The sequence below is a fragment of the Pleurodeles waltl genome, chromosome 5 (assembly GCF_031143425.1).
Source record: "Pleurodeles waltl isolate 20211129_DDA chromosome 5, aPleWal1.hap1.20221129, whole genome shotgun sequence".
Classification (NCBI taxonomy): domain Eukaryota; kingdom Metazoa; phylum Chordata; class Amphibia; order Caudata; family Salamandridae; genus Pleurodeles; species Pleurodeles waltl.
Window position 1 is genome coordinate 434,167,990 of NC_090444.1, and position 19,556 is coordinate 434,187,545.

Here is a 19,556-nt window from a genome sequence, read left to right on the forward strand (position 1 = left end):
CTCAATTTTATCCAAAATGTTGAAAATAACCCGAAAATGTATCAAGTAACTCAAAAAGAGTGATACAATTTCTCATACCCTCAAGAGTATACATTGGCTTACAATGTTATTCCCAATATCAGAAAGACACTGTTTCTACTATGGGGTGTTGTATTTTTCTAGTGAAAAGTTGAGTGAAGCAGTAGCTGGTATGCCCGATGAAGGGTCTAGAATAGGACTCGAAATGCAATGAGTTGATCATAAATGTGGTTATTTGAGAGGTAGAAAAACATTGAGTTTAGGCATCTAAAACCTGGAAGGTTTGTGGCCTAAGTAACCAATCTAAGAAACACCACAAGAAGCATGGCCTGCGTAACGGAGTCTGTGCCTGACACGAGGTGAAATAGAACCTTGTGCATGATAAATTTACAAATGATCTTCCTTGATAAATATTGACCAAAATTATTAGGCAACAAGATACTTACTTAACCTTTTTATGAGCAACTTTATCCTTTACACTTGAGATGGTAAATTTAAAAGTAAGCAGCCCCTGGTTTGCTTGCTGTCACTACCGTAACATATTTACACTGTGGAGCAAGTTTAAAGCCTGGCCGCTATAGCCACCAAGGCTGGATCAACACTGGCCTTCTTCAACTTCTCGCATAATGGAACTTGATTTACAAAGTCAAAAACATGTGAAAATTTGAGTGAGGTGATACAAATGGGCCTCTTTTACTTAAAGGAATAGTAGTGGATAACTGTTTAGAGCATCAAAATCGGATCCACTTTGCCAATCCACGCCAAAAATCACATTGTACAGGAGTTATGACATCACTTTATTCCAGCCCCTATTGTAGATTAAGGAGCAGAATGATTTTAAAGATTGTAACCTTTCTCGCCTTTTTGTCAGTGACACGGATTGTCTATGACCGTGGACTCACTGGTAGGAATTTTTATAAAGTTGAATCAGGCCATTATTTCTCTGGGATTCAAATATGTTAAATGCAGGCAAGGTATTCTGAAAACTCTCTTTCGCGATTAGGCCCCACTAATGAGGACAGGCTTCAGAGATCATTGATTATTTAGAACCTTCTTGATGCATCTAATGGATCTCAACTCTGATGCATAGAGCAGGTTGTACACTGGATTTTGCTTTCACACCCGGTCTCCACACTGATGACGCCATGATTGTATCAATCTACTCATTTGTTACATTAAATGTGTTAGCACATACTTATAGAGAACCAAAGGGGGTCCAGCAAACATCAAAGGCAATTTCCCACGTGGTTCCTGTTGTAACGGTAATTCTAAAAAGAGGGGAGAAGTAGTGGAACTAAATGGGATAAGCCCCCACCTATGTGATATGGTAAACCGCAGGACAAAGAATGTCATATATTTGATTATATGTCCATGTGAGAAGAGCTATATAGGCAAGACAGGTAGACAGATTAGATTTAGGTTAAATGAACACAGATCAGCTATAAGAAGGACGCAGAAAAATGCCCCTCTAGTTGAACACTTTATGAAGCAGAAGCATAATGAAAATGATTTGAGATGGTGTACACTAGAGAAGGTAAACAAAAGAAGGGTGTGATATCATTAAGAAAAGGAAACGAAGAGAACAGTTATGTATGTGTAAATTTAGAACGTTTAAGGAAGGTTTGAATATAGAGAGGAATGGGATTTTTTGGTAAAAGGAGAATCAATGAGTAAGATCCATGGATGAATTATATTCAGAAAGGTGTTGTATAACTTGATTAAAGTAGAGTGGAGGGATAGTAGAAATGGAAAATGGACCACATGGTAGTTATGTGGAATCTAGTAAACAGGATGATGAAATATAATCAGGAAATAGTGCTGAAAAATCCAGGGAACATATAAATATATACAGGCTTGTCCATGGAAAAAAACGTTTTATAGGAGCAGGCATAAGCTGTAAAACAGCATACTGGCACAGAGCTAGGTCAAGCCATTCCAAGATGGTGGCATCTGAGGCGGAAAAGACAATAGATGGGTATCATAAACGTAACAGTGTAATGATATACTGTAGAGCTCGGCCAGCCCATTCTAAGATGGCGGCGACTTAGGCGGAAAAGTAATGAGATAATGTGGGTATCGCAATGCCTACATATACCTATAAACTTTGGTAAGACATAAATACTTATAAGCTCTCTTTTCTTCTAATAAAGAAAAGGGGATTAGAGTTGTAGGTTGAAAGTGTAAAAAAAACTGCACTGGCATATAGCCGTCCGCCAAGGTACCGCCGTGAAATGACCGCACCGCGGTCAAAAGACCGCGGCGGCCATTTAAACATTTCCTCTGGGCCGGCGGGCGCTCTCCGAAAGAGCGCCCGCCGGCCCAGAGGAAATGCCCCTGCAACGAGGACGCCGGCTCAGAATTGAGCCGGCGTAGTTGCAGGGGTGCGACGGGTGCAGTTGCACCCGTCGCGTATTTCAGTGTCTGCAAGGCAGACACTGAAATACTTTGCGGGGCCCTCTTACGGGGGCCCCTGCCGTGCCCATGCCATTGGCATGGGCACGGCAGGGGCCCCCAGGGGCCCCGCGGCACCCCCTACCGCCATCCTGTTCATGGCGGGTTTCCCGCCATGAACAGGATGGCGGTAGGGGCTGTCAGAATCCTCATGGCGGCGGAGCGCGCTCCGCCGCCATGAAGGATTCCCCCGAGCAGCGGTAAGTCGGCGGGAGCCCGCCGACTTGCCGCTTCTGACCGCGGCTGAACCGCCGCACTCAGAATGCTCGTGGGAGCACCGCCAGCCTGTTGGCGGTGCTCCCGTGGTCGGTGGCCCTGGCGGCCACCGGCCGCCAGGGTCAGAATGACCCCCATAGTGAGGTCAGCCTATTCTAAGATGACGGCACTGTAGGCGGTAATGAAAATAGACGCCGGTTGATATCGCGCTGCCTATCAATAGAGTAATCAAGATGGCGGACGGTGTTTCTGTGGAGAGATTTGAGATGAGAGACACCCTCGAACAGGTGAGCATGGCAAGTGGCATATGGGGATTTTAGAAATACGATTTGAAAGTCCTATTTTGAAAGGAGAGTTTAATCGTTTCAGACCCAGGGAAAAATGAGGTCCATGTGTGATTGACTATACGCACAATATATACCAAACAATAAACAAGGGCGCAATAGTCGAAAAGCGGGGTCCATATGTGAATGACTACGAGCAATATATACAAAATAAAAAACTGAGTCATAATAATTCAGAAGCAAGATTGGACTCATGATACAGAAAGGGACCAAGCAGGTGAGCATGGTATCAATGTTTGGGAGTTTAGATACATAATGAGACCCTATATCTTGAGTTTAAGAGGGGACTTTTATTTTCCTATAGTCGGGATAAAATGAATATGTTGTGTTCTGTGTGGTTTGGCACGCGGTAATGTTACCGCGTGCCGAACCTATTTTGTGTGCTGCCGGCTGTCGCGTTCTCCCGTGCTCTCGAGCGCGAGGAAGAAACGGTTGAAGACGGCGGAGCCGGAGGACATGACAGCGGCGGTCTCTGGTTTTGGAACTAAATAAACACGCACAAATCATTGCAATGCTTCTCACCTTTATTCACAACATTAGAAATTTGGCGACGAGGGAGCCATGACTGCCGCTAAGCACCCACGCATTGCTGTGTAGAGAGATCTCCGCCTTCTTCCTGCTGGAAGCATATTGTACCTTTTAGCCTGGCTGGGGTAGGATCGTGTGACTAATTGGCAGCAGACATTTGGAATGGAACTCTGCAGGTGCTGTGTTTGGCAATTTTAAGCGCCATTTTGGATGTAGTTGTTGTTAATGCTACATTGGGCCACAGTATTAAGGATAACAGTGGAAATACTTTTACACTACACTGTATCATTGTAGCAGGGGCTACCGAGGAAAATACATCTGTAGTGCTTTAAAGTGCTACAGTTTTATTGAAACAATATTCATTTGAACACGTCCTGGCTGTTTTTTTTTAAGCTGCCTCTTGATTTGTGCTATGCAGTCTGTTAATCCTCCACCACCCTTTTTGGAAACTCCAGGTACTCCTCCCATCCCTTGGAGACAATGGTTTGACGGTTTCGAGACTTACCTTGGAGCTATTGGAGCCTCTCGTTTTCGCCCTGAAAGGAAGAAGTGTCTTCTTTTACATTCTTTGGGATATGAAGGCAGAGAGATTTTCAAACATTTACCGGACCTGCCGCAAACTGATGAGGAGCTTGATGAATATGATATGACCACCAAGAAGTTGTCCACAAGGTTTGATGTACTCCAGAGTTTGGTGGTTTTACGGCACAAATTCTTCAAGCGTCAGCAGTCTCAAAGTGAGGATGTTGACACATATGTCAGTGCACTGAGACAATTGGCCTCGAAGTGTGAATTTAGAGATTTCCAAGACCAATTAATAAGGGACCAGTTTATCGGTCACTGCTCAAATAAGCACATTCAGCAGAAGCTACTTACCATGGGCAATCCTACTTTGGAAGATGTCATTAAAACGGCTAAAAGTGTTGAGCTGGCGCAGATATCTCTAAAGGAACTTTCAATAAGTACTGGGGTGAAGGACTCTGATCAAATGCATGTGAATGTCGTTACTAAAATGAGTGCGGTAAAGAAAGGTGACTCGAGAAAATATGACAATCCATTCTTCAGGTCGTCTAAAATATGTTTTAGATGTGGGAACATGCCTCATTTTAAGGATGGCAAAAATTGTCCAGCAAAGAATGCTGCATGTAGGAAGTGTAGTAAAGTAGGTCACTTTGCTAAATTATGTCAATCCATGTTTAATAAGCAAGCCAAGGTCTCCACAGTGGTAGAGGAAGAGGGGGAAAATGAAGAGGATTCTTTTGTTAAGGCCTATCCAGATATGATTGTGGTAGTCACTGAAAGGGTAGGTGGAGTCAAATATCAAAACCAATGTGTAGATCCCCTTGTTGATATTCGGGTTGGTGATAAGTGGCTTCGGTTGTTAATGGATTCTGGGGCACGTATTACTATGATCACATCGGATCTCTTCCACAATGTTTGGGTGATAGGAAATTATTGCCTCCCGATAGATCACCTGTGTCTTATGAGGGCAGGAAAATTGACCTGGAAGGCTACATAGAAGATAGTCTTGAGTTCAAGGATCGAAAGATTTTCGGTAAAATTTATGTGGCGTATAAAGGTTTGAACATTTTAGGATGGTACCACCAAGGGCTGTTTGGCATGGTGTTGAAACCTGGTGCTAAAGAACAAGTCCTTGTCGTAGGGAACTCACAATCGAAGGCACCATTTGAAGAGGAGTTTCCTAGCATTTTTGTACAAGGTTTGGGAAAGATTGTTTGTTTCAAGCACAAAATTAAGGTAAAAGATTGGGCTATCCCTGTGCGACATAAAGTCAGGTTGGTGCCATTTAGTCTAAGAGAGGATCTTAAAGCTGAATTGCACAAACTACAAAATAATGGTGTAATTGAGCCAATAGAGTCCAGTTTGTGGCTTTCTCCATTGGTGGTTGCCCGGAAACGAAATGGGGACCTACGTTTATGTGTGGACCTGAGGAGTCTCAATAAGGAGATATGGGTAGACTCATATCCTTTACCTAAGATTAGCGACCTGCTCGATGAGCTCAGAGGCTCTGTGTGGTTTTCCAAAATAGATCTTGCATCAGCATATCACCAGGTGGTGTTGGATGAGGATTTGCGTCATTACACAGCTTTCAATTTTCCGTTTGGCACTTTCCAGTTTTGCAGGATGCCATTTGGGTTGGCCTCTGCTGCGTCAGCGTTTCAACGTATCATGCACAAAATGTTGGGGGAAGTACAAGGCATTCTGGTTTTCCAAGATGATGTCTTGATTCATACTAGGGATTTGGAAGGTCATCACGAGAAAATCAGATCTGTCTTTAAAATTTTTCAGTCTTATGGCATCTGTGTAAGGAAAGAAAAATTTGAGTTTTACAAGAAAAAGATAGAATGTTTGGGTCATTGTGTGTCTGGGGATGGCGTTACAACGCGGCCCGGTTTGGTAAAAGCGATTGTGGAATCGCCTAATCCCAAGGACAAAGACGAGTTGCGATCTTTTGTAGGCATGTGTGAATACTATTCTAAGTTCATTTCCAATTATGCTAGCAAAATGAAGATTTTGTCTAACTTGCTCAAGAACAAAGTACCGTTCATATGGGACAGTGAGTGTCAAGCTACATTCGAAAGGGTCAAGCAGGAGTTGGTCGATGCTAGGCCATTGAGTCTGTATGACCCCAGCCAATTGTGCACCATCACTGTGGATGCTAGTAGGTATGGGTTGGGTGCGGTGCTGTCTCAAGGTATGGGGAAGGATGAGAAGGTTATTAGTTATGCCTCTAGAGTATTACGTGAGTCAGAACTCAATTACTCTGTGATTGAGAAAGAGCTGCTAGCATGCTATTGGGCTAGTGAGAAATTTAGAAGCTATATATGGGGGAGAAAATTTGTTGTTCAAACGGATCATCAACCATTGGTGTATATTTTGAATGCGACAAGATCAATTATACAACCCCGCGTATAGCACGCCTCACCACGAAACTGTTACAGTATGACTTTCATGTCAGATACATTCCAGGAAAAGACAACTTCACAGCTGACTTTTTATCTTGTTTACCTATTAGTGATGAAAGTACTGTTGATGTGGAGGATGATGTGGAGGATTGTTTTATAGCGGCTGTGGATGCTGATGAATCCAAAGTGTGCACGGAAACGGTATGGAAGATGGCTGAAAGCAATGATGAGGTGCTTTCCAGGGTTAAGCAGTATATTGTCAGCGGCTGGCCTAAGGAAAGGAATTTGAATTCAGAAGTCCAACCGTATGTCAAGGTGGTTGATGAGTTATCAATTGAGGATGGCATTGTGTTAAGGAATGATAAATGTGTACCCCCGTGCGAGCTTAGACAAAAATTGGTGGACCATGCGCATGATGGGCACCTTGGTGGCACCATGACAAAAAGACGGATCAGGGCGCTGTATTGGTGGCCTTCTATGGATAAGTATGTAGAAAGGGCTGTTAATGGATGTGTTGTGTGCAATGGTGCCGAAAAAGGGTTGAAGATTGTGAAGCCACCATTACAGCCCATACCTTTACCAGATAAGGCTTGGGTTAAAGTGGGTGTTGATATGGTTGGGCCCTTCAATTTTCTCCCTAGTCACATGCACTATGCTTTTGTACTGATGGATTACTTTAGTAAGTGGCCAGAAGTGCGGTTTTTCGCTAAGCCTTCTGCAAGTTCTGCCATACAGCTCCTCAAAGAGATCTTTTGGAGGGAAGGTTTTCCGGAATATTTAATCTCGGATAATGGTGTACAGTTTGATGTGGTGGACAAGGATAAAGTTAGGGGTGAGGTAAAGAAAAATCAGGACAGGGTGAAAGCTAGGTATGACCAGAAAAATTCTACAAAAGAACGCTCTTTTCAACCAGGTGATATAGTGCGCATCAAGTTACAGACCTTTGTGAGGAAAGGGGAAGCTTGTTATGGAAGTCCAGTTACAGTGAGGAAAGTGTGTGGTAATGCTATCATGGTTGAGGTTGGTCAGTGGTGGAATATGAATAAAGCTGTGAAGGTGAATGACGACAGTGACGGTGGAATGAAAAGGTGTAGTAGAGCGGTGTCAGAGGGTATGGTTCAGGAACGGTTGGCGTTAAACACTAAGTTGGGAATTCCCCAAACACTTAGAAGATCTGTTCGAGTGAAACGGATGCCGCTCAAACTTAGGGAATCTCATTGCTGTTAGCAGGAAATCTACTTGTTGTTATGGCCATTTTCACCAATACTGTTTAGTGGTTTAATTTTATGTTATTATTATTTTGTTCTAATGTTGGGTTATGTTTCTCTGGTTTGGAAGTTAAAAAAAAAAAAAAAAGGAGATATTATGTTGTGTTCTGTGTGGTTTGGCATGCGGTAATGTTACCGCGTGCCGAACCTATTTTGTGTGCTGCCGGCTGCCGGCTGTCGCGTTCTCCCGTGCTCTCGAGCGCGAGGAAGAAACGGTTGAAGACGGCGGAGCCGGAGGACGTGACAGCGGCGGTCTCTGGTTTTGGAACTAAATAAACATGCACAAAACATCGCAATGCTTCTCACCTTTATTCACAACAGAATCTCCCACGAGATTGATCGCACATTACTTATCCAATTGAAATACGGAGGAGCAAAAGTGAAAAAAGGAGACTGGATTCATTTTATGGAAGGGAGACCGAAGAGGTGAGCACATCTCAGGGAGTGATTACGAAAAAAATATTAGATGATATTAAAAAAATACTCGAGATAATTTGCAGATTACGAATAATCACCAACAGGTAACTGCAGATTAAAACATGGGGTGTTATATTATAGATTAAAAACAATATTGAGTACCTATTGGGGAGTGATACCAGGAGACCATAATTGGAAAAGACTGAATAAATGTCCTAATTATAGTATTTTAAAAACAGTTATGGAGCTTGTACACAATAGAGTTTGTCAAGATACAAAGCATTTTTTTTTAAATAAATAGTTAGAATATTCTAAAGAGATGTTCTAATATGATACTAACTTTGCCATCTTTTAGAAAAAAATTCAAATGATTGAATATAAAAAAAAGATATTAGAAGTGATAAAATATAGCCGTTGTTGAACCCCCAATGTCAGACACTATGAAATTGTAAAAATGTATTTTTATATCTTTGCAGTTAATTACGGGAAAGAGAGAATCTGTAAGTTAATAAACTTGTCCTGAAGAAGGTGGGGTGAACCTACTGTAAACCACCAAAACGCCGCATCAACAGTTTTTTTAGAGTATACATGAGACAGTTCTTTCGGAGTATATAAAGTGGATATGTGGAAGGTTGCTTTTAAATTTTGATTTGTATGTTTTTAATCTAATAACAGATGATAAGTTTTACTGATAGTAGTTTAATGTAATATATACTGCAGATGTATTTTGTATTTTTATCAGGAATAATAAAATAAGCATTGACTACATGTTGTGGTCTTTCTAGGGTATTTCATTTTAATTTAATTTTAATAGGGTTTAACACGGCTTGTAATGAGTTGCTAGTCTTATTTGACCACAATTGTATACCAGCAATACATCGCAAAAATATTGGTTTCAAATAATTCCCAAAAATAAATGTTCCTGTGTGTGTAGTTATTTAAATGCAGACACCACCAGCCAAACAATTACATTATAAGTCAGGAAGCAGAACAAAGTCCCCATTAGCAGGTCCCAGTGAAGCCTTTACCGATCGTCAGTCTTGCCTGCCGTTGCCATTAGACCCCAAAGGCCTCATTGAATTACTGCAAGCCAACACCACCAAAACCTTTAAATCTGTGGGTCCACAAGACCAAAAAACTTAAACCAGTTGAGAACAGGTGCAAAAAGTGGCTTGACTTTAACCCGGCCATGCTAACAAGACAGGGCTATTGAATGGAATGTCTCTGGAGGAAATCAAACCTAGCCACAGCTAAAGACCCATATGAGGACTCTCCTCTAGGAAACCAAAAAGGTCAAGAAAAATTCATGTGCATTTCAAATCTAACACCTTCCAAATTAAAGGAGCTATTTTTAAATCTACAGAGAATCAACAGATCATCATTTACCAATTTTTTGAAAACATACTTACTTTCTTTGAGACCAGATCTAAAGGATTCAGGATTGTGTCATCAACAAATTATAGTCATATCCATTTGATGCAAATGGTCCACCAGAGCAACCCTATCAACTTTTGCCATGATGACTTAGGACCATGTGCTCAAGGAAATCAGAACAACTAATGCTTGAAATCTACCATTGGAACCATGTCCTGCAATAACATGTGCAGATCATCTTCATATCCTCTGGAAAGATGTCACTAATATCATAAACTCCTGGCTTCAATAGGGTATAGTCCACAGGCTAATAAAACAAGATATGTCCCATGCCCCTGTTAAAGAAACTTGCAGGTAACCAAGTAAAGCATAGTAATTACATACCCATTTCAAACATACAGTTTATTAGCAAATTCTATGAAAAATAGATCAGACGTCCACTACAGGACTTTGTGTAGAAGAAAAATGTTCTCCATGACAGACAATCAGGGTTCAGAACAGGGAGAAAATCAGAATCCATGCTCAGAGATAATACAGAAGAACTACTTACCTCTGGCAATTCTGATACTCTAGAAATTCTTATCCCACACTGTTTACAAGTAGCCTATCACACAGTGAACCACTAAGTCTGTCTGGAGCTCCTGGAAAAGTATGATGAAGTCACTTGAACACCTCTGCAATTTTGCTTGTACTTTTTTCCACCAAAGCTAACTAATTGATACATGTTAGACCTGTCAGCCATAGGGTGGTCTGACCCCAAACCTTTTGCCTTCACTCCTCCTGTTTTGCTGAATTTGTTTTTGTTGGCCTTAGAACTCTGGGTACTTTACCAGTGCTAAACAGTGCTGAATAGCTTGTGCTCTCTCCTTTAAATATGGCAAAATTGATTTACACCCCATTGGCACAATTCATTTACTCATAAGTCCCTAAGAAAGTAAAATCCAGGGCTAGTACCCAGGACCTGTAAATTAAATGCTACTAGTGGGCCAGATTCACTTACTGTGCCACCCACTTAAGTAGCCTTTTTAAACATGCCATAGGCCTCCCATTTAAGCCTGTATGCACATTCTTAAAGTGACACTTCAACCTGGCAACCATTTGCCAGGCCTAAACCCTCCTTTTAATACATATAAGACACCCCTAACTTAGGCCCTAAGTAGCCCATGGGGCAGGGTACATTGTATTTAAAAAGTTGGACAAGTATTTTAGGTTTTACGTGTCCTGGTAGTGAAAACCTCTCAAATTCATTTTTCACTATTGCAAGGCCTACCTCTACCATAGGATAACATTGGGCTTCCTTATTACATTTAAAAATAAGTGATACCTTTTGATTGAGAGCAGGTAGGAAAGTCATTTTTTGGTGTCTGAGGAATCGTAATTTAAAACCCTTTTTAATGGTAGGATGGGATTTTGAGTCTCAAATCTGAAAATAAAACACTTTTAGAAAGTTGTTTTTTTCTTGTCCTAACCATTTGGTGCCTGCAGCCTGTTCCTGGGTCACTTGTTTAGGTGTAGTTGGCAGTTGGTCTTTGTGTATTCCTCCTAGTCAGTATCACAAAGCAGGGTCTACGTGTTGGCAAGATGAGCCCTCTCTGTCTTGACAGGGGGCCGGAGCTGTCACCTACCACATATGCACTTCAAAGGGACTGGCTCAGCTCAGACACAAAGGACTTCACACTAGTCTATTGTGCCCACAGACAGACTGGGAACAGGGAAAGGAGGCAGAAAATGCCAGATACCTCTGTAAGGGGAAAGTCCGGAAGCTTCTCCCACATCAAAGCTGGCACATGGTATAAAGATTGGACCCTCAGACCCAACTCTTCAGATCCCTTCTGGACCTGTGGAAGACTCAGAAGAAGGACTGCTCTACTGCCCTGCTGCAGGAAGAACTGCCCAGCTGCTCTTTTGCTCTGCTACCCTGCTGCCCTGCTGCAAAAAGGACTGCTGTGCTGCCCTGCTGCTCTGCTGCAAGAGGGATGTCTCTGCTGGCCTCCTGCCTGACGAAGAGGGACTGAATCTACAACTTCAACACAGGACCAACAAAGTGCTGCAAAGGGCTAGTTATCTGGCCTCCAATTTTGGGTTATCCGCTCCAGTGCAGCTGGCCTGAACTTGTGACTTGGACCTTGTCCACCGTGACCAGAGAATCCTAATTGACACTTCTTACTTCTAAGTGCTACTTTTCTTCAAATCCTTCAAAACTGGATACCTTTGGTTCGACTGTTTGGATTTTTATTGTTTTGGTCTCAAATAAATTATTAACTTTCATATTATTTTTCTTAATTTGTGTTGGATTTTTCTTTTGGGGTGTTTTCCCTATGTAATTGTTTGTGTGTTGCATGAATACTTTACACATGGATTCTAAGATAAGCCTGACTGCTTTTGTGCCAAGCTACCAGAGGGTTAAGCACAGGTTCACTTAGTCACTTTTTGTGGTTTGCCCAGACAAGGATTGTGGCTATTGCTTGACAAGGGTTTCACCCCTCTCAACCAACAACCCAATTTTTCACAATATGGGTATGTGTTCTTCTTCAACAAAAACAATTTAAACAGGGGGTCTCACAGGACTTACATCTGCTCCCTCTACACTTTAACATCTACATGAGACCTCTGGTCTGGGCCACCAATAACAATGTTAATCTTCACGTGCTTCAATTTCAATTGGGTGAAGATAACATTCAAGTCCACATCTACATCATCGTGAATTCAAACTAATCAAACAACATCAGAAAATGTTGAAAATACATTTACTACTTGCTAAAGGAGAATTACCTCCAATTGAACAGCCTGAAAACCAAAACACTCATAAGTGGAAACATCCCAGCTGATAACTTTCTATTAATATAGCCTTAACTACTATGTACCACCCAAACGCCAGCTCTCTCAGTAAATATCTCAACAGTTGTGACATACACCAACCACAAGATTGTGATACTGAGAACAGGGATCCTACATACCCTACAGTTAAAACATTGTATTGAACTTAACAGAGCTATCAAACATGATTACTGCAATACAATCTATGCATTAGCATCCAAACGAGAAATCCCAAATCTGTAGAGAGTGCACTAGCAAGCAGCAAGACTAAATCTAAAGAAATCATTGCATTCAAAAAACTTCACTGAAATCAGCCCTATTGGACCTGGCCCTTTTTGCAGTGTCATCCCCGAACGTTTTGCCTCCTTCCTCCTATTTTGTCTGACCAGTTGTTGTTGGCTTTAGGACTCTGGGCACTTTATCACTGCTAACCAGTGCTAAAGTGCATATGCTATCTGTCTAAATTGTATTGGTGATTGGTTTATCCATGATTGCCATATTTGATTTACTAGTAGGTCCCAAGTAAAGGGCATTAGAGGTGCCATGGGCCTGTAAACAAAATACCACTAGTGGGACTGCAGCACTGATTGTGCCACCCACATAAATATTCCTGTAAACATGGCTCAGACCTGCCACTGCAGCGTCTGTATGTGCAGTTTTAAACTGCCAATTCGACCTGGCAAGTGTACCGACTTGCCAGGCCCAAACCTTCCCCTTTTGTATACATGTAAGGCACCCATAAGGAATGCCCTAGGTAGCGCCATGGACAGAGTGCAGTGTATCTTAAAGATGCTGGTGTGTTTTTACAAGTCCTAACAGTGAAATACTGCCAAATTTGGTTTTCACTGTTGCAAGGCCTATTTCTCTCAAAGGTTAACATGGTACTGCCTTTACATAACTTGTCAGTGTAGTTTCCCTTTGGAAGCAGAAAGAGGTCTGGAGTTTGGGGTCTCTGAACTCACAATTTAAAAATACATCTTTTGGTAACGTTGTTTTTTAAATTGTCAGTTTCAAAATGCCACTTGTGGACAGTGAGCATTTTCATGCTTAAACCATTCTATGACTCTGCCTTCTTGTGTATTCCCTGCCTGGGGCAGACTGACAGTTGGGCTGTTTTTGAATCTCCACTAGACAGTGACACAAATGGATCTGTGGTGTAGCCTGCATATCCTGATGGGTCATCTGTGCTAGAGTGAAGGGAGGAGCTGACACTTACACCAGAATGGTCTGTGCCTGCCCTCATACAATGCAGTCTTCAACCCTCTGGTATGTGTCTGGGGCCAGGCCCGGGCAAAGCAGGATCTTGTGAACAATAGAGACTTTCCTTTAAAGTTTACCAACTTCAAAGGCAGAAAGGGGTACAAGTAGTGGACCCCAAACCTCAGATTTTTAGATTACTTCTGGAACCAAGAGGAACCCCTGCCAAGATGAAGAGCTGAAGAGCTGGAGAAGGAGTACTGCCCTATTGCCTGTGACTGTGCTTTGCTGGGTTGGCCTGCAGTTGCTGCTTCTGCCTAAAAGAGGACTAAGACTGGACTTTGTGCTATATTCCTGCTTGTGAAGTGTCTCCAAGAGCTTGGTCTGAGCTTGCCTACTGTTATGAAGTCCCAAGGCCATCAAAGACTCCCTCTGACAGCACTTGCTGAGACTTCTACCCTGCAAAGTGGTGCCCTATCCAGTCCCTGGGCCATTAAAATGTGAAGTTGGTGGAACCAAGGTGAAAATCTATGCACAGGTTCTGTGTGGGGAAAATGTTGACGCACCCCCTGCAACGTGGCTCTAAAAACGACGCACCACCTGCATTGCTGCTGAAATCGACGCACCACCTGCATCTCGGCTGGGGAAAAATTACGCATCACCCGTTTGCTGCTGCTGAAATTGATGCAAACCCCACGCAGAGCGGATTCTTGTCCTTGTGCAGCCGGATTTCACACGCAACATTGCTGGCCATCAAAATTGACATGAACCTGCCCGGTCCCGAGATGCCCATCCAGAAATTGATGCATCGCTCTCTTACGGGAGAGAAAAACGAGGCATCGCCTACCCGACCAGAGAAGAAACGATGCACGGCCTCACTTGCGAGCAAGGAATTGACGCATCGCTGACTTTTCTGACACAAGCTTGCCGTGCGGCTTTATTTTTGATGCAAACCAGGTAATTTGTGTAACATCAGCGCTACCATTGTTTTCTATGGAGTAAGACACTTTTTATTTTAAAAATTCATAACTTTACTTGTGCATGTTGGATTTTTGTCGTTTTGGTCTTGTTTGATTCAGATAAATATTAGCTATTTTTCTAAACTGGTGTGGTGCCCATTTTGTAGTGTTAATGCTGTATTACTGTGTGTTGTGGTACAAATACTTTACGTATTGTCTAACGTTGTATTACTGTGTGTTGTGGTACAAATACTTTACTCATTGTCTCTGAGATAAGCCTGACTGCTTTTGCCAAGCTACCAAGGGGGTGGGCAGGGGCTATCCTAGGTGTATATCTCCGTTGCCCTGACTAGAGTGAGGGTCCCTGCTTGGACAGAGTGCATACTGATTGCCAACCAGAGACCCCATTTCTAACAAGCCCAAACTACCTAAAAAATCTAACACCAGATTACATTCCTGATTAGAACTTTTGTTCTAGCAAGGCAACCTTGGTTGTAGAATCCTGGATCATAAGGATGACTGAAAACAACACATTTGTTAGGATCATGGGCTTTCAAATCTGGAACTAAGCCTCACCTGAGAAATCTAATTTGATGGCTTTAAAAAAATACTTTGAAACAAACCTCTTGCTCTAAATTGTCTCTCCACTTCCAGGTGACTGTCCCTCTTTTAATGGTGAACACCTCCCGACTCTCCAATCACACCCTTCTCTGTATGTAACGGTATGTTACTAACATTGTGTTCACCGGATTGTTCTTCAAGTATCTAACCCCAGTAAAGGGATTGTCTAACTAGACTGATCACTTTGAATCTTTAGCCCTGTGAAGTGGCTACTTGTCATTAGGCAATGGTATAAAATACAATTAAAAATAAGTTCATATATAAACAGTGTTTACTTTATGCATTAGTGTTTGCAGAGGCACCAACATTTTTCTTGTTGTCCCTGCATCCTTTAATGTTTTTTCTTCTTTCAAAGTCTGTTAGAGCCAGGGCATTTGTAGCTCTACGAGTCATCTCTCGGAGTGTCTCAGTTCTGTCTTTTGTTTGTCAGGGCCAGCCGCTCTAATAGACTTTCTAGCCCAGGCTTCTCCAATGAGTAGCTTGTGAGCTACTGGTAGCTCTCTGGCTGAAACCTGTAACTAGCTCTCGTGGGTGCAGCCCAGCTTACTAAGTTGTAAGCCTCTGCTTGGTTGAATTAATTATGTACACCAACATTTAAAGTTATGCATTCAAAACAAACCATTTCCAGAATTTATAAGCTTTTGTTTGGAGAAGAATTGTTAAATTTCTGGAATATTTCCAAAGGTGACATTTAAGTATATTGTTTGCAGCATTGGAAAGACTTTTTGGCAATATTATTACCTTCTTGCAAGAGGCAAAGCATTTATGTTTGATGTGTATTAATTACCCGTATAGAAGCATTCCACATTGACAAAGATTCTTCATTACATATATCAAGGCCACAGAGCCTGAAGAACTCAGATAATCACTGCTGGTAATCTTGCATGTGGTAATCACTAATGTAATCTTGTCTTTTGTTGTGAGTATTACAACTCTAATTCTAAAAATTGGTAGCTTAGAGTGATTTTTACTGTACAAAAGTAGCTCTTACTACAGAAAAGGTTGGAGACATCTGCTCTAGCCACGTCTCGACCTCTATAATTTTATCTGTGTATCTGGCTAGGGCATACTTTGTGCTCTTTTGATTTTTACATACATAAGATTTTGCAAGGTCAAAGTAAGGTACGGGTAATATTTTGAGGTACAATATGGCCATAAAATGATTATTTCCTGTGTGCTGGCAGGACTGTATAGCCTACATAGCACACATCCAGACATCCTCTGAAAAACCCTGCCACACATGAATATTTTTGTTTCCATAGCATGCAAAGCAAAGTAAATAGCCTCAAAGGCACTTGAATAATGAGTGTTACCTTCAAATGCACTAATATACCCCACATGCTTAAAAATTATTCTTGAAAATATTATAGATAGCGTTAAAACTAAAAATATGAGCGTATACTGATCACCATACATGCTCTTTAGATGTCCCAGAACTAAATGTATAATTTTTTTTAACTATGTAGATTCTTGAGTCCCTTATATCCTAGCATCCTAAGGGGTCCTGGCCAACTTGCAGTGCTGGGAGTCTATGTGTGTATAGGATGTGATGCGTGGGCGTCATTCACCACCAGTTGAAGTTGTTTAAGTCGGCTTTTGTTCATCTCTCAATCAACAGAGAGGTCAAATCCAGTCTTCAGTGGGGAGGGATCACTCCTGACTGCTAAGAGAGAGCTTGCATTCAGATTGCACTACTGAGTACTTGTGTCAATCAGCGAAGTAGGTATCATTAATGCAGCAAGTGGAGTGGCTCTAGGGCACAGGAGTCTGAGGGACCCACTGTACCCGAATTTAGCAGTTTTTGTAACTACTAAACTTGGGGTGAGTGCCCATCGTCCTTGCTTGCATTGAGGCCCATGACATTCTTGCTACACCACTGTGTCCGGTATTGAGGGCTTTGGTCCATCTGGTATCTCTGAGGGCTCCTGTCAGGCACGGTGGTAAATTTTGTTTTACCTGCAGCACTGTGGGGTATTGTTCGGTCTGGAGTGATGTCCATATTGGAGAAGGCACTTCTCCAGACTGGATTGCTGGAGGCGACAGTCCAGTCGAATTATGCTTCTTTTGAGGTGCTCCAAGGGCACCTTGTCAGGCCCTGTGGAATCCTCTCCACCCACTGACAGCTCCTTCCAGCCCGTTGTTCTCTCTTGTCCAGCTTAGTAAGTGCCACTGGTCATCCCACTGAAGGATCATGCCATAATTATCACATCAGCTTGTTCACATTTATTTTGGGATGTGTGTTCAGCTTGCCACTGGATCTGTGAGACTTTACCCTGGAATATGATATGAAAATCACACCCTGGACCTGTGTAGTGTAATCCTTTGTGGCGTTTATGTGTCTATTTTATGTAGATTTTCTAATTATTTTAGTACTTTCTAATAAATGACAGCATTTATGTATTTACCTTATTGAAGATGCTGAAAGTTGATGATGCAGCGGCTTCCTATAGTGTCATCAAAACTAAGCTTTGAATGATTCCACTTCCTGTGATGTCATTGTTTTCAAATGTCATGGATTGTCAATTCTTGCCAATCCATTGAATAATACAAACCTTTGTGTAGGCTTTTGTGAACACACACACTTTGATAACTGAGATAGGAAGAATGCAAATTTGTTTAAAAATTAAGTGCCATATGTACGAACACATTTTCCCGTAGACACAGAATGGGTAAAACCCTTTGATACACCTGGCCCTAAGTTCTTCGCTAAAAGAATGAACAATATTACTTCAAGAATGAACAATATTACTTCGAAACTCACCATTCTAAACTCCACTGGCAAGCATTGTGGCAAATTAGCAAACATGTTCAGTCCCCAGTTTACAATTTGTAATTTGTGGACGGAAAATTAACTGTTTGGCCAGCCTTGATGATGACCCTTCCCGCGCTCAAAATGCAACTGCTTCTCCCTGCTATGATCACACAAAAACATTTGCGCCCTCCTTTCACTTTAAATATGTTCTAGCACGTTTTTCAACATTTAAAAATCATTTAAAAATAGCTCTGTTTATTAAAATAATCAGAATCATTTTCTGAATGAACAATATTCTGTTTCAGGTATTTTTACAGCCCTTGACAGCAGAGATTAATTTGTAAATAAAAACATGCCAGTGCCCAAAGCTCTACTCTTAAACCTTCGGCTGCTGCATTTAAATGTGCGAGCACGGAATACTGAGGCAACGTAATCCTGAAGCCATCTCAGGCCTCTTCAATACATTTAAAGCCACTCCTTGCCGCTTCAGCTCACTCTAGCAGCTTTCTACTTTCTACCTTTGTGACGCTTTTTCATTTTTCTCTTCCTCCGTCTTTCCCATATATGTCTTTTTCTCACAGCAAATGCCTGAGGCAGAAGGCTAAACGCCGGCCCTCAAAAATAAGTGCTGGTGCTCAGAACCGGAAACAACAAGCACAAATTAAGCACTGCTTGACAAGACAAGACGTTTGCCCTTATGTTCAAGTGATGCAATGAAATTGTGTTTATATTGGTTGTGTCTATGAATTATATCAGCTAAATGGCCATTGAACTAAGATTGGCTCACTGGATGATGCAAGCACCCCAAGGGACCAATTGATAAAAACATTTACAACTACATGAAGTAGTACTACAGGAGTACTCTTTAATGCACTTTTGCATGACTTTGTGAAGCGTCCTAAAAAGTCCATCTCACTATTAGTGCAAGTGAAAAGAAGGCACACTTCTATCTATATGTACTAATGGTGCAAGAACAAGACCTAAATATTCCCATTTTAGATTTTTTGGAACGTAAAAGTACAAAAATTTGTAAAGGAGTACTTTTTTACATATTCTTGTATGCCTTTGTGCATCAGCCCTGAAATGTTCAACTACATATTAGTAAGAGTGCAAAGAGGGCGTAATCCTCTATATTACTACTAATTGTACATGAATATGAATCAAGTATTCCAATTGTATTCCCATTTTAGATGTTTTTGTATACAAAAGTGTTCCACAGAAGTACAATGTTTTTTTCTCAAACATGTCTGTGAATCTGCCCCTAAATATCCTGCTGTATCCCAACTTAATCTGAACAGGAAACCCATATGACCACTGCAGGACCACACAGTCACCTGTGGTCGCCAGCTTCATTTGGACCTCTGACAAAGTGCTGGACCTTAGCAACCCTGCCAGTATCCAGTGTGCTTTGGTGTGAATGGTGACCGCTACTGCTACAGAGTTCAAGGACTTTCTCATCTGAAGTCCTTCCTCTGTTTTATATCTGTTCTGTCCTGGTATATTTTCTGCAAGAGCATTGGAGCACATTACATGAGCACCCGAAGATATTTCACTTTTTTATGCAGAGTAAGAGATTTGCCCAGAATCACAGGCTGTAAAGCCAATTTTCGAACCTGGTTCCCAAGTAAGCAGCTCTAGCCGCGAGTCCATAGCTCATATATCCGAAT